Source organism: Rhipicephalus sanguineus, chromosome 2 (assembly GCF_013339695.2).
Source record: "Rhipicephalus sanguineus isolate Rsan-2018 chromosome 2, BIME_Rsan_1.4, whole genome shotgun sequence".
Lineage (NCBI taxonomy): Eukaryota > Metazoa > Arthropoda > Arachnida > Ixodida > Ixodidae > Rhipicephalus > Rhipicephalus sanguineus.
Genome location: NC_051177.1, coordinates 148,266,994 through 148,282,399, shown reverse-complemented (window position 1 = coordinate 148,282,399; position 15,406 = coordinate 148,266,994). Strand labels below are relative to the sequence as shown.

The window sequence follows — 15,406 nt, the reverse complement described above, 5'->3', positions numbered from 1 at the left end:
AGTGCAGGTGCAGATTCTGCATACTGTATCGGATGACTGAGATAAGAGCTACCATGACATTGGACTCAAAATAGTGATACTCTCAAAGTTTCCAATGTATCAATGACTTGCTTCATTAAACACAGGTATGCATTACACAATTCAGAAATGGATTCTATTTGATCACTCTCTCCTAACGAGATTACTGCTACCAACCCAGGTTCTGTAAAGCATCCAGATGAGCTTCAAGAGTTCTTATCAAGCTGCTGGTGTCCACAGATGCATAGCGTTGCATGTGCCATCTTGAGCACCATCTGCAAAGAAAAAAGAAATGTACAGATTTTTTGCAGTGACTCACTATTTCATGCTGTACTAAACAGCTGTTAAAAGCACACCAATACCTAATTCAGATAACCGGCATAAATTCAGTAGGACGTCCATGCATGTAACAATCTTTTAACTCTAAATTTATTATCCTAATGCACTCAAACACCAAGAACTAATTCAGTACATAATACAAAACTGGCAGTGTAGATAAAGCGTTTTTTTTAATCTCAGGGAAAACAGATTCCAGAGCTTTTTCATTGCTGCTCCCGTTTGATGTTAGCATTGAAAGTGCTGCTGTGCTTCTTACGCAAAAGTGAGCTTAGAGACAGACTTTACGAGGCATCATACTCTTCTTTCCTGCTTTGTTATTTTTCTGTAAAGTTTCTTTTGTATAATCCTTTATTCCTCGTACCCTCTTCCTTTGCACAGCATGGCCAGCTAGTTTGAGAAGTGGCTAACCTGCCTGTCTTCCCATCTATTTCTTTCTTTCCTTCCTTCATTTTAAGTCGTGCAGCATTTACAAATATACACATCAAGTTCAGTAGTGTAGTGTTGCCAACTGCACAAACATTCATAACCTACAGCCAACCACAAATTTCACTGCCTGTGCGAGACTAGAAAGCAAGTACTTGTGGTTTCAAGTTCACTCCACACCTACCATTTCGTCAAAAACACAGCATTTGAGTTTCTGATAAATTAAGTTGTTTGCCGTGTATCATGCTAATGAAAGAGCTCAAAACAAAGCATGATGCAGCAAGGAGTAGGTGCACAACAGCACATCCTTTGAGAATTTGCGATAGAGTCATCTGGTGACCTGCGTGCCATTGTCTACTGCTTCTGGTGCTGCACTAAACACAATATTCACATTCACCAAGAAGCATGAAGGTAGGAAGCTTACATATGACTTAAAGAAGTAAACCATAAGAAATGACGAAAGGTGTTCTGTTCTTGCTGAACATTAGTTTTTTTTTTTAACTGTGATAATGTTTAATGGCTGCTTAGCCTTGCTTCAAAGCTTCATAATAGTCTTATGAGAGTCACATTTTTTTAATTATTGTCCCTCTGCCATCAGTATTGCATTGAGCTGACTTGCACTGATGCGACTGAATAAGCCTGGCACAGCTCGCACATCTTCAACTCGATGAGAATATCCACATGAAATTCAGGAAAATTCAAGATGTCACTAATTATGTCACAAAATTGTCACGAATTAAGTGACAATTTCGTAAAATGCACGTGCTTCACCATAAACGCTGTCACTTAGCAGACAACTTTCACATAATATGGCCATAATCATATCTCTGCAGCATAATTTATTCGTTCTAGTCCAACCTAATGACGTTATTACCCTATATATGGTATGCTGTTTCTTTTTTTGTCTTAGAGACGAACAAAGTGCGCAATGCAAATTTGTTATCGAAAAGTATTCCCACTTACTAATATTAGGGAGATTTGGAATAGCGTACGCCAGGCCCGTAGCCACAGGGGAAGGGGGGGAGCGAAATTCTGATGGAGGGGGGTGTTTTACCGAAAATGAATTATGAAAATAGGCGTTTTTCTAAAAAAGTGAAGGGCGCAACGAAGGGCTCCGGAAGTTTCGCCCATCTGTTTTCTTTAACGTGCACTGACATCGCAGAGTACAAAGGCGTTTAGCGTTTCGCCTCCACCGAAATGCTACCGCCGCGGCCGAGATCGAAGCCGCGACTTTCGGGTCGGCAGCCGAGCACCGCAACCATCGTACAACCGAGGCTGACTACAATAAATGAATCAACTGAAAACAAAAGTTAGCCTTAATGCACACATGACGGAGTGATAACCGCGGCCTCTCGCTTGTTTATATTTTCTGAAAGCACGCTGCCGCATTCACGCTTTATGGCAAGCAAAAAAATTGTATAGCACAAATTGTCTTCATTGAGGCGTACCCGCTCTTCGATAGAATGGCCGTGCGAAGCGTGTGCCTTCACAAAAGCTTTTTAAACGCGCATCAGGCATCACTCGTATGTGCGCGTACTGCTTTTCCATTCTGCTTTTTATTGTACTTTCCACGCGACACACTGTGCAGCACTACACACGTGAGCGACGCGAAACTGAGAACACAGAAGCACCACTTACCGTTCGCATTTCCGACTGTGCCTAACCAGGTGCTGGCCGAACACGAATACACGAAGGTGCAAGCACGCTTGAGTCTTCAGACCATCATGAAACCAACAGGAACACGCTCACAGTACGCGATGTTGCACTGCCGTCGCTAAATGCCGTTCACGTCCAACGTTGAGATCAGAGTCGCGCACACACAGGACACGGGCACGCACAGCCGACACAGCTGAGCAATTCGGAAACTTCGATGACCGGGCAACGGGAGAAAATGGTGAAGGCAGCGGCGGGCGACGGCGAGACTTCGACTTGAGCACGCACGCTTCTCCTCTCCTGGTGCGCGCGTGTGTGTTTGTGTGTGTGTGCCTGTTTTTTTATTTTGTCTTTCCTCGCTCGCGCCTGCGTGCCTGCGTCGTAAGGTTGCGTTATTGTGCTTCTCTCGGCGGCTCATGTAACAGCCCTCCCGTTTAGCGGCTGCTTGAAGGAAGTCGCGTTTATATATATCTTTTTTTTTTTTGGACGCGATAGCGTCAAAGAGCTCGTCTCGCAGAAATTCCGGTGTCGGTGGCGTCGGCGTCATTGGTTCTGAGCGAAAAAGCAGCGTTGGTTGGCCGTGAGCGAAAAGTCGAGGTAGATGCAAAGAGAGAGAGGGCGTTTGCACTTTGGCTTTCCTTGCGGCACTGAGTATACGTCTCCATCGAGAAGCGCAGGCAAGCTAGCGATTGAGAAGGCGATAGTGTGTGTGTGTGTGTGTGTGTGTGTGTGTGTGTGTGTGTGTGTGTGTGTGTGTGTGCGTGCGCGTGTGTGTGCGTGTGCGTGTGCGCGCGCGCGCGCGCGACCATGCGTGTGTACGAATATCGCTGTCGTGTTTTAAAGGCGAAACAAAGAGTCCCCCCCCCCCCCTTTTTTCCTTTTTTTTTTCTTGTGCTTTCTGTCCACAGCATTTTTTTGCGTACGCTGCGGCGTGCCGCCTCTAGTCAGTTAAGAACGAGGACCTGACTCAGAGTGTGCGTACGTGTGAGTATAATCGCGTAGATTTATGATCGCAGATTCTTTGTGCATGTCAGCGGTTTTCGTCGCGATAGGTTGACGAGGAATCTATCGCCGTCACTTCATCGATTGAGCTACTGCCAAAGATATTAGACTGCACGAACTTTTCTTTACAGCTCGTTATATTTGGAGAGTTGCAAGACTAAAACAAGCTCTGAAACAAGCTTTTATATGGCAAGAGAGTAAAACAACCTTTTACTCTCTCGTGGGATGCGGGAGTGAAACAGGCACTTTACTCTCTTTCGCCAGGAGGAGTGAAAGGCCTTTTCACTCCTCCTGGCCAAAAGAGAGTAAAGCGCCTCCCTGAGAGAGAGTATAATGAGATCTGTGGGAGTAACACAGCTCTATAACTCTCACTGCAGGAGTTTCAGTTTTTAGAGTGTACGTGACGTTTTCGAAAGTCTTGCATTTTACGAAATAATAATGCGCATTTGTATTGTTTCAAAACGCCAAGCAACATGCATTTCGGTCAATTAATTCGAACATGGTGGCATCGCAAAAAATATTACTTTGTGAAAGCAAACCGAGATCTTTGGTATGCAAAATGAAAGGGGGAAAATTTTTGCACGCGTACATACTGTACAGCATTGTTGGCAGTCAGTAGCACAACCAGGCATTACATTCGCGGATGGGGGGGGGGGGGGGGTAATCATATTGTTTGTATGTTCGTGCGTGTGTTTGTATGAGTGCGTGGATATACACATGCAAAATCGAAAAATATCGGAGGAGGAAATTTGACCCCCCCCACACCCCCTTCCTGACTACGCTTCTGTTGGCACGTTTGCTGCCAACTAATTTTTAAAACTTGCTTTCTTGCTCTCTCTGTGCCCAAATGGTATTACTGTTTTCCAAGCAGTTGGCTTGTGCAAAGAAGTGCATGGCAGTAAATTAAAGTGAAGCCAACAGTGTTTGTGCCTCTTGTTATAAGAGCATTCAGCACACCCCAAAACAGGTCACCAAAAAATGTGCCCTTGCTAGCATGCTTTATAGCATGCTTTATAGCACGCTCTACCGTAAGTGCTTACATGCAAGCAGTTTTTCTGAAAGGCTACCACTGACACCACATTCGCGCACAGCAGCGGCGTAGCCAGGGGGGGGGGGGCACACCGGGCCCGTACCCCCCCCCCCCACCCGAATTTTTCTTTTTGCCATAGCATACAGAGCTCTCAAAATGACACTCGATCACATTTGCCTGCCCGACCCCCACTTAACACCCCCCCCCCCCCCCCCCCTAAAAAAAATTCTGGCTACGCCCTTGGCGCACAGCGACCAGCATAGACTCATGCGGCAGGGAATCCCGCATACCAAGGGCATCTTACTTGCAGACCTCACAGCGCGTTGTTTTCTTCAATTTGAAAGCCACGTAGCCTGCCAGTAACAAAAGGCTTTTGCTTCTGGTGATGGTGAACAATTACCCATGGTCGTCAGAAGCACGTGCCTGAGAGGTCACGGAGCGGCATGGACATAAGCTATCGGCAAACTTTGTCTTCCATGGAATTTTCTGGACAAGGTGTCAGACGTTCTTAAACTGCGCGAAATGACCAGGACACAAGCAAGGAAACACAGCGAACAACACGAACGCAGTTATTGGTGTTCTGCGTTCGTGTTGTTCTCTTTTCTTGCTTGTGTCCTGGTCATTTCGTGCAGTTTAATAACGTCTAACAGCAATGAACCAACTAGCGCGCCAGAACGTATTACTCTGGACAAAAGACTCACGACGTTTTTCTCTTTTTTTTTGTTGCACTGAGGCTTTCAAATGCACTATGCAACAGTGGCTAAACTTGGTCACTGTGGTATATGGTCTCGCATGTTTCGCTCAGCGGTTTATCGGCGCGAGAAATAGCTCGCATCCAGCTTTCAAGAGGCTACGGATTGGGCGACGGCGCAAAAAAGTGCCGCTTTTCTGGGTTATGCTTTTGTACCTGCTGGTACAGCCGGGCACTAAACAAGTTGGTATCGCAAAGCTTGAAAACTGCTTGACTTCCTCTGGCAAGGAATGCTCGGTTGTCTGAATTCACCGAAGTCGTCGAGAGTAACCTCGCGCATGCACAGCAAACACACCCAGGAAAAACATTCCATGACAGCCCCGCACGCGGCCAAGCACTACGGGAAAGAACACGTGTGCCAGCGCACGCGACAGCGCTATTCACGAGTGTGGCGCCCTCTCACTGCCTGGGTAAAAGCAGCGGCCGCCTTCGGCGGAGGAGTTACGAAACTGAAAAAGTATCTATAAACGTTGCCACTGGCTACCGCGAAGGCAGCGCCGCTTCTCACCGTGCAACTCCTTTCACCTCGTAAGTAGCACAAAATAGAGTGGCGATAGATAATAATAAACATACTCTATTTTTCGGGACTAATCTTGGCGCGCATGACAGCATCAGGCTATACGTGACTGCGTACAGCAAAAAGTGATCGACTCCGTAATCAAGCTTCAAGGTTCTACCGCTAGGTTGCGCGACATATCGTTTTTTTTTTTTTACTTTTAAGCACGAATTAAATATATAAATCCTACTTACAACGCGAAAAGGATGCTGGAATATGTCACTATATTTCACTGTCTTCATTTTTACCAGGGTCTGATCGCACGTTGTGACCGGTTTTCGGCCCCTTTAAAGGCCAAATTCGGCGATTTTTCGAGGTCAATGGATTTCAATAAAATTAGCTGGGTGCGTTCCTTTTGACGTTCCCGTCATTTATACCAAGTTACAGGCTGGAGGCATACGCAGATTCATTACAAATGAATTTTATTGATAGACCAGACTCTCTCCAATTTGCTTCCCAGAATTATTGGCAACATTGTGAGCGTGACGTCATTTTTGGCAAACCGGAAGTGACGCAAACGGGGTGCCACTACAGCGTCTGCTATCCACAAGGCAACAATTGTGTGCATTTGGCCAGCGCTTCGTTGGCTGGGCGTGCGAATTTCAGTTCCTTGTGGGCGTGCGTGCGATAGGTGGCATGTGGTGCTGCGTTGTGGGCTGCACACCATTCCCCGTATAATTACCTCGACAGTCACAAATCACCCGCACCTAACGATCACCCTGCGCCTTTATATTGGAGTGTTTTAGCTAGCAGGGCCGATTTACCGCACGGAAAGTGCGGTACTATGGTACCGGCTGAAGAGTGCACATGCGTGAACATTACCGTACGGAAACACTTTCCGTGACGTATACATGGTGCACCATGACAGGGCCTATCGGTATACGGTGGGCTGCGCGTCGTGCGAAAGGTGGCTCGTACTTGGCTTACATTAAATTTCTTGGGCCCTACCAACACGATGTTGAACGTCGCCATTGCCAAATTTATGCACTCTTCCCATAGCAATATTAAGAAGCTTTAGTTAGTCCACAAACTTCTCAGCGATAGCATTTTACCCGATCGCGGCCCCACAAACTTGTGCTGCCTGGACAGGTGGCGCCATCTGGCGGTGGAATGCGCAACCAGGCAAGCAAATAATTAAGCAGGTGTGTTCTACCTCATCGAAGAGGAATGGCGAGTTTGGTTGGCCTCCAAATGCGTCCGAATCGCAGCTGTCATTTTCCGACAGATCCGAGCAGCTTGTGCACGTAGTACGGTCAGCCACAAACATAGTACGGCTATTGCGACGGGGGTCACCTTTCCCCTGAGCGTCTGCTCTTCGCAGCTTTCATACCATGTGCTGGCGGGACCGGCGTGCCTTGCATGATTTCCGGTTTTGCCGGCTTATACGTCACGCCAACACAGTACTGCTCGGTTGGGTGTCGGTTTCGCTGTTGCGCTTTCTTGCTTATTTAAAATTATTGTCCAATTTGCCAAGTATTTCTGCTATCGGACCCGTGACAGGAGCGTCTCAGGAAAATAAAAGCACCATTACTTTGACATGGTCAAAAAATCGCCGCAGTTGGCCTTTAACGCATGTAATGTTGCGTGGCAGAATGGTAGAATCGCAACAGCCGTCAAAACATGTGAATTGCGCAATGAATGGGTGCTTTAAAGCTACCCAACCATTACAAAATGGGCAGCTGCGCAGGTGCGCGCGGAACCTTGCGGACACGTACTGAGTACTTCGCCAATTTGCAAAAGGAACAAGTATGACTATTGGGCACTTCCCAACTGTTCTTGCGGTCGATATTCTAGGATAGTTTGAAACTGCCAATGTCACGCGCACAAGCGTTTTCTTTCCTTTCGGCACGGTTGAAGGCGATGCGCACGGGGCCCGATTACGCTATCGCGTTCTACTCTTGAAGGCGAAGGTCGAGCGTCCTCCAAGTTTTTGAGAAGTATATTCGATGTGAAGTGATTTACTGTTTTCAAGTCAGCATAAAAACAAACCTTTCGAGACGAAAATTACAAGAAAGAAATATCCCCGCTCAAGCGCACCGTACGGATGGTTAACCAGCGGCAATGGAATGCGGGGTTCATATGTTTATCACTGAGTTAATCCCAACGGTCCATTTAAGTCGTTATCAATTATTGGTTACGTCTGTGCAGAAACCTTAATTGGTGCTTGCAGCCTGTGTGTTGCCTCCTTCATTTTTACTGAGCCAGTGGTGAATAGTGGCGCTTGCCCACTTTCTGTGACACAAACGCGGAGTTTCCTGTGGCACATAGGAGTTTTTGCGTACACAGGACGGACGAATTTTGGTTTCGCCAAGCCATATGCAGCTTCGCTGCATAACGAACTTCAGTGTTGTAAGGTAGAAAATACAAACCATCATATAACCACATATACAAAACATTGACTATTCCGGAAAAAAAAAGAGAGCGAAATACGTGGGAAGCATTCCATATTTGCAAGGGCAGAAGTAGCACTAATTAACGTTGAGTAAATGTTGGCTAATGTTGCGTAGGTCTGATGTTGCGTATAGTGCTGCCTAATGTTGATTATTCGCGATCGTAAGAATTCAACAAAATGACACACTAGCACATACCACGCCTCTGCGACACTGCATTAAATGCTTGAAGCAACTGGGACAGTTTCCTGCAGAAAAATTGGCCAGAAACTTTTTCTTCGAGGCTACGCAGAGTTTTCTTGGCTACCACTGCAACAACCTTAACCCTTTGTGCCTCAGCGGGACACATGCGTCCCACTTTTCCTGTTGCAGAAAAATATTTCTCCCACATCACTCGTTGCTATTGCTTGCATCACTCGTTGCGTTGCTATTTTGCAACGCTAAGTGGCTGCTGTCTTACCTGTCTTACCTGAGTGTATGTCAGCTCGAGAATTCTTTTACAGCGGTTTCGGCAGGTGGCGGTAGTGCCATAATGCCGTTGAAATGTGTTCCATTTTTCTTTGCGGGAGCTTCTGAATTTTTCTTTCGTTCAGATGAAAAAAAAAAAAAAACCTGCCATTCAAAATGCCAGGTATTTTTTCCCCCTTTTTCTGGTTTTCTAGAGGGGCGATTTCAGCTCCTAGGCATCATGTGTTTTTGCAGACTTGTGCTGTAACTCCGCCGATAAATGCATCGAAACACAATCCTTTGTGATATAGCCACCCTCTTCAGTGTGCCTAATTCTGGATAATGGTGCATGGGAATAATTTTCTTGATACCATATACCGCTTGAAAAGTGGGCAGATATTCAGGGACAGCATCAGTACTCGACCATTTCGACAGCAAAAGAAAGGACACGAAAATCGACAAAAAATGGTTTGTGTATGCGGTTATGCGAGCTTTACAGGAACAGACCACATCCCTATGGAGGCTTATAAGGCGAATGTGCAGATGCTGTTCTATTGCTGAAAATGAGGTGCGCTCAATGTTCCTTTGCAGAACTTGAGAAGTGCTCCTCGGCGCCACTTGTTTCGGCCATTTCATCCCAAAATACCCGGTGATGTGATCGCATGATGGTACCTTCATGAGTCAGTGGGACATATGTGAACCACTTTTTTCCAGCGAAGTAATGGCTGGAGTTTGATGAAATGTGTTTTATACTATTTCTCTGTGATTTCTATGTAAATACCACAGCCGGTATTCATAACATCCTGTCTAAAATATAGGCGGACTTGCTAAGACACAGTGTAATATTCTAGTCATTGTAGGAAGCAGACGTTTTATTTTTTTTATTTAGGATGCCTATTGCTTTCAAAAGTTTGTAGAATGTCGACTGCTCGCCATCTTATTTCCTTTATCTTATTCGGACGGAAACCTACGTTGGACACGCTGATCTACTCATCTGTGTTACAACCCCTCCCTCCCACCACTACTAATTGTGTGTGCTCGAGAATAATTGCCCGTGTCGACCTCTTATTGCCCATGTCGACCTATTGCCCATGTCAAATTGTTACCCGTGTCGACCTATTGCCCGTGCTCGACTTTTTTACTCCACCTACGATATCGCTGCGATAATCATCACAGCACCATCCACTTTTCTTGCGATAGCAATTATATTGGCACTCGATGTGGGTTTTTGCAGTCACCGTCGCCGTCATGTTCCGTATAATGTCTAAATTGATAACATCGCCGCACAAAAACCGCAGGCTACCCCGAGCGGCCGGATTTCCTTATGCCAGCGTTTTGTTGAGTAATTTCAGGTCCGATGCTCAAGGAGCTAGCTGCTAGCCTTACTTCACATAACATTCCAATCTGTTGTTATCGCGTTCATTGAAACTGCCACATTTTCTGCAGGAATTGTTGTCCTGCTGTGGTGCCCATCACGCCATGACAAGCTTTCCGGAAAGTTGCTGTTGAGTTGGGTTGCTTTCACTGCATCGCGCTCGTGTTTTGCGAGTCGGTGTCTAGCCTGTGCGTCGGTCAAAGTTATAGGCTGAAAAACTCGTTATTGGCTCCAAAATTCAGGCTCACCGGCCAAATCGTTTACATGGACAGAATTAGAGTGGTATCGTTGTATTATGGTTAGTTTAAACTTTTCATTGCTCTCATAATGGACAATGACTGAGCATTACCATATTCGCGCGATTCTAACGCGCACTTTTTTTCGCTAAATGTCGCCCTCAAATTTGTGCGTGCGTTGCAATCGAGCTCAAATGCGAAACCGGCATCAAGTTTTTTGTTTTCAGTTTTTCTGATCTAACATTACCTGCGTGCTAGAATCGAGGGCGCGCTAGTATAGTGAAAATACGGTACTTGTCCGTCCATTATAACGGCCATATACACTTCTATCAGAACACTATTTCGGGCACATTGTAACATTTTGCAGAAAGAACAAGGTATGCTGCTTCTTCTTTTTCTTTACTGAAGCCCGCGGTACGTCGTCAGTTTTTGTTTGATCCGGCTTCTTACGCTGTTTCTTATGTGATTATTTGGAATTGCACATGTGGTGCAGAAGGGCACCACAAATAGGAATACGGCCACACAGCAGAGTGATCCATTGTTTACCCACAGATCGCTCCATCGTTCATTACCTTCATCGTTGTGTTTTCCCTTGAGCACAGGCCGTGTTCAATTCTGCAAATCACCAACTACTGCGTGGCCACGTGTATAGTTCCGTAAATATTGAATTTTGCGATGACTGACGTCATTACACTAAATTTCACAGACTCAGTTTACGTGGATGCTTCTCGCTTAACTGAAAAAGAAAAGCAACAGCTTTCAGCGTCCCATTTCCCCTATTCAGTCGCAATGGTCGCTCCTTTTCGAAGCCGGCTTATTGTCGTTTCACTTCGCAACACAAGCAAAATATTGATAATATAATAATCGTTCGGGTTTAAAGGGGTACTGACACAAACATTTTGGCCTCGCGTTTTTTTGCTGCAATGTGTTGCTGGGGGCCTGTTAGTCATAACACGGCACATCGTTTGCTGCAGCGCGCGACAGATAATTAATTACAGGCTCCGCATTACCGACCAGTGTCAGTTTCGGTTTCAAAAACGACAAGCCTCCGGGTGCAACTATCACCACCTAGCGGGTGCAGCGCTCGATCACGTCAGCACACAGAAGTGTGACGCACTTCCGCGCTGTTCGCGTCGTCTCCTCGCATTCGCACGCTTGCCGCACGTGCTGCGCGATGACGTCGCCATCATCGTCCTCGTTGTCGTCGTCCTCCTCATCGTCGTCTGTTGGCGACGATTTCCTTGAGACACCAACAGCGCAGCGGCGAGCGCGTCAAAACAAAAATGGCGGCTACGACGTCATCACAACTTGTTGCACCGGCTACAACGGTTACATAGGGGAAGTAGGGGGGTCACCTCAGGTCACCTCCGAGGGTGTCAATGCAATAGGTGCGCCCTATAATGCTGGATCGCGCACGCGAACTTCAATATTCATATAAAATAGCTTCCAAGCTTTATTCGCTGTCGATATTTCGCAGATGGTACACGCACGTACACGGAAATCGATCCAGCAGGCTATCTCGGCCGCGAAATTTTGTGTCAGTACCCCTTTAACGTCCGAAAACCACGATGTGATTATGAGGGACTCCGTAGTCGAGGGCTCCGGAAATGTCGACCGCCTGGGGTTTTTTAACGTGCGCCTAAATCTAAGCACACGGGCCTCAAGCATTTTCGCCGGAAAGGCCGGGATTTGAACCAGCGACCTTCGGGTCAGCAGTACAGCATACCATAACCACCGTGGCGGGTCCAAAAGCGAAGTATATTGAAGAAAAGGAATATTGCTTTCGGAAAACTCCTTACTCTGTGGTATTAGTGGCACAAGCGACCAGTGACCCTCGTATTTCTCTTCCAAGCACTTCTGGCCGAGCACTTCCGGTTTTCGGAATATTCAGAAACTCTGTTTTCAAAAATAAAACTAGCACAAAATTTATGGTTCTGGTCCACGTTAAGAGCTATATTCTATACATACGATACCGCAGCATAAGTTTCCTTAAGATAAGGGTCAACTAACTGCCGGAATAGTTAATAAAATTAATTGAGTGAGAGAGCAGACGCTTTTCCTGTGAGCAGATGGGATCGTTACGGCGCCTGGCGGCGCAGATCCCAACCACGCGCTTCTTTCTACGTGGCCTCTGAGATCGGCTTTGGCAGAGAGGCCAAACACAAGGTTAACTAAGGAATACACCTGGGTTCACGAACGCCGACGTGCGAGCGCCGCTACCTGACACCTAAGTCAAGGCTTTGGGTCGCTTCCAATTTTTTTTCTTCAAGGTGTAAGCTCTTACGTTTTCGAGAAAGGCTACCTTACGCGAAATATCAACCCAGTGCGCACGTGTATGCGCGACCGATGATGCCATAAAAGACGCACGCCCTCATACGGGGGCTTCGCTGCATTACTGCTGCCCAAAGGGGCCTGCCTAACTTCAGATGCTTTTGGGCAACTGAAGCAATGTTCAGTGTTCTTCAACACAGTGTGGTGTTAGCTGATATAAGCTCACGACACCGGAATTTCTGCGAAACGAGCTCTTTAACGCTGTCGCGTTAATAGTATTGTTTAAAGCACATTTACCAGACAAGGGCACAATAACAACCGTTGGACAAAAAAAGTTTATTCAACTCAACTCAACCAGAAAGCACAAAGGCAAAAGTGCGCATGCTAACACAAATTAAAAAAAAAAAACGAAAAGCCGCCCAGAAGGTGGAATCGAACCACTCTGGCGTCAACCAGCTACGGTTTGAAGCCGCACCCCGGACCACCAAGGCCTCATCTGGGCAAATAAAATCCGTCGCGATCGTCTATTTATAGACGCACTATCGAGGGGTGCATTGATACAGTGATCATCCACCTTTAAGACCAAGCCGGTGCTAGTGGCCACCGTAACGTTGCAATTTGAAGAGCTGATGTAACTTGTAGATGTCCTCAGAATATGTTCTTATATCTGCGCCATGATCTAGACCAAAAGGATTCTATTTCCCTTAAATAACTCGCAACATAAATTTCATTTGCAGTGATGACAGCGACCCCTACCGTTATAAAACCGAACCGACGAAACATGAAAATGTCGTATCTGCAGGAACATATGGTACATGCCAGCACAGAGTGGTATGGCCTGTCGATGGCGCATACGCGTTTAGAGGTTTTACGCGCCAAAACCACAATATGATTATGAGGCACGTCACAGTCTGAGACTCCAGATTCACTTGGACGCCTATATAGGGCTTTCTAGCGTGAAAATAAATCTAAGAACATTGGTGTTCTAATAATAATAGTAATAATAATAATAATAATAATAATAATAATAATAATAATAATAATAATAATAATAATAATAATAATTATAATAATAATAATAATCAATCAATCAATCAATCATTTATTTAACGTGCCCAGGAACAACCGTGAGGTCTTTGTGCAGGCGCACGCAGCAAAAAAAAAATCAATAAAAATAAACAATACAATACACAGTCTTCAGAAATAAAAAGAGCAAAAACACGTAGACAAAGAGAAATGAACACAAAAGGGGAGGAGTAAAATAAGACAATATGAGAAATATTGAAGGGAAATAAAAAATTAGATTGCACATATACAACTATGCGGAAAGACGGAGAAGGGAAGACTTTGTACATTGTGCCATACTATGTCAAAACAGTGCAAAGCTCGGATAAAAACAATGATTGTGGACTATGAAAAACGTAAAGATCAAGAAAATTAATATTATAAAGACTTTGTATTCTGTGAACGGTAGAGTGTTGGAAGAAGCAGGCGGGTACATGAAACGGTCTGTTCTCCTCTGGTTAACTTACGCGGAATTCGAAAATTAACACAGTTGAGAAGTACAGGGCAGGATATGATACCGTGGACTAGCTTGTAGAGAAATAAGAGATCAGAACGATTTCGTCGGCAGTGAAGTGATGGCAGTGATAATGATTCAGCAGTACTTGAACGAGATCCAGAGTCATTTTTAGCAAAGCGATGGTTATATATGCTGAGGAATTTTTTCTGGACTCGTTCAATGGTGTTACCGCTGGATTGAGCAATGCCATTCCATATCACGGACGCATACTCAAGTTGCGGAAGACATATTGCCGTGTACAATTTGTGTAGGGCCATGGGAGACCTGAATTCTTGAGATATTCTATAAACACTAACAATAATAATAATAATAATAATAATAATAATAATAATAATAATAATAATAATAATAATAATAATAATAATAATTATTATTATTATTATTATTATTATTATTATTATTATTATTATTATTATTATTATTATTATTATTATTATTATTATTATTATTATTATTATTATTATTATTATTGCTCAATCCAGCGGTAACACCATTGAACGAGTCCAGAAAAAATTCATCAGCATATGTAACCATCGCTTTGCTAAAAATGACTCTGGATCTCGTTCAAATACTGCTGAATTATTATCACTGCCATCACTTCACTGCCGACGAAATCGTTCTGATCTCTTATTTGTTTACAAGCTAGTCCACGGTATCATATCGTGCCCTGTACTTCTCAATTGTGTTAATTTTCGAATTCCGCGTAAGTTAACCAGAGAGAACAGACCGTTTCATGTACCCGCCTGCTTCTTCCCACACTCTACCGTTCACAGAATACAAAGTCTCTATAAAGTTAATTTTCTTGATCTTGACGTTTTTCATAGTCCACAATCATTGTTTTTATCCGAGCTTTGCACTGTTTTGACATAGTATGGCACAATGTACAAAGTCTTCCCTTCTCCATCTTTCCGCATAGTTGTATATGTGCAATCTAATTTTTTGTTCCCATTCAATATTTCTCATATTGTCTTATTTTACTCCTCCCCTTTTGTGTTCATTTCTCTTTGTCTACGTGTTTTTGGTCTTTTTATTTCTGAAGACTGTCTGTATTGTATTGTTTATTTTTATTGTTTTTTTTTGCGTGCGCCTGCACAAACACCTCACGGTTGTTCCTGGGCACGTGAAATAATTGATTGATTGATTGAGTGATTGATTGATTGATTGATTGATTGATTGATTGATTGATTGATCGATCGATCGATCGATCGATTGATTGATTGATTGATTGATTGATTGATTGATTGATTGATTGATTGATTGATTGATTGATTGATTGATTGATTGATTGATTATTGGCAGTCAGCGGCGAGACACTTGCCTGTAAACTGATCAT

At 44.6% G+C, this 15,406-nt stretch overlaps 1 non-coding gene across 1 annotated transcript; it reads right to left on the bottom strand.

Moving 5' to 3' along the window:
• Window positions 1-12,907: 12,907 nt before the first annotated feature.
• Trnastop-uca (transfer RNA opal suppressor (anticodon UCA)) lies at window positions 12,908-12,993 on the bottom strand. The gene has a single exon. It is a non-coding gene; the product is annotated as a tRNA-Sec (tRNA).
• Between the last annotated feature and the right edge of the window lie 2,413 nt (window positions 12,994-15,406).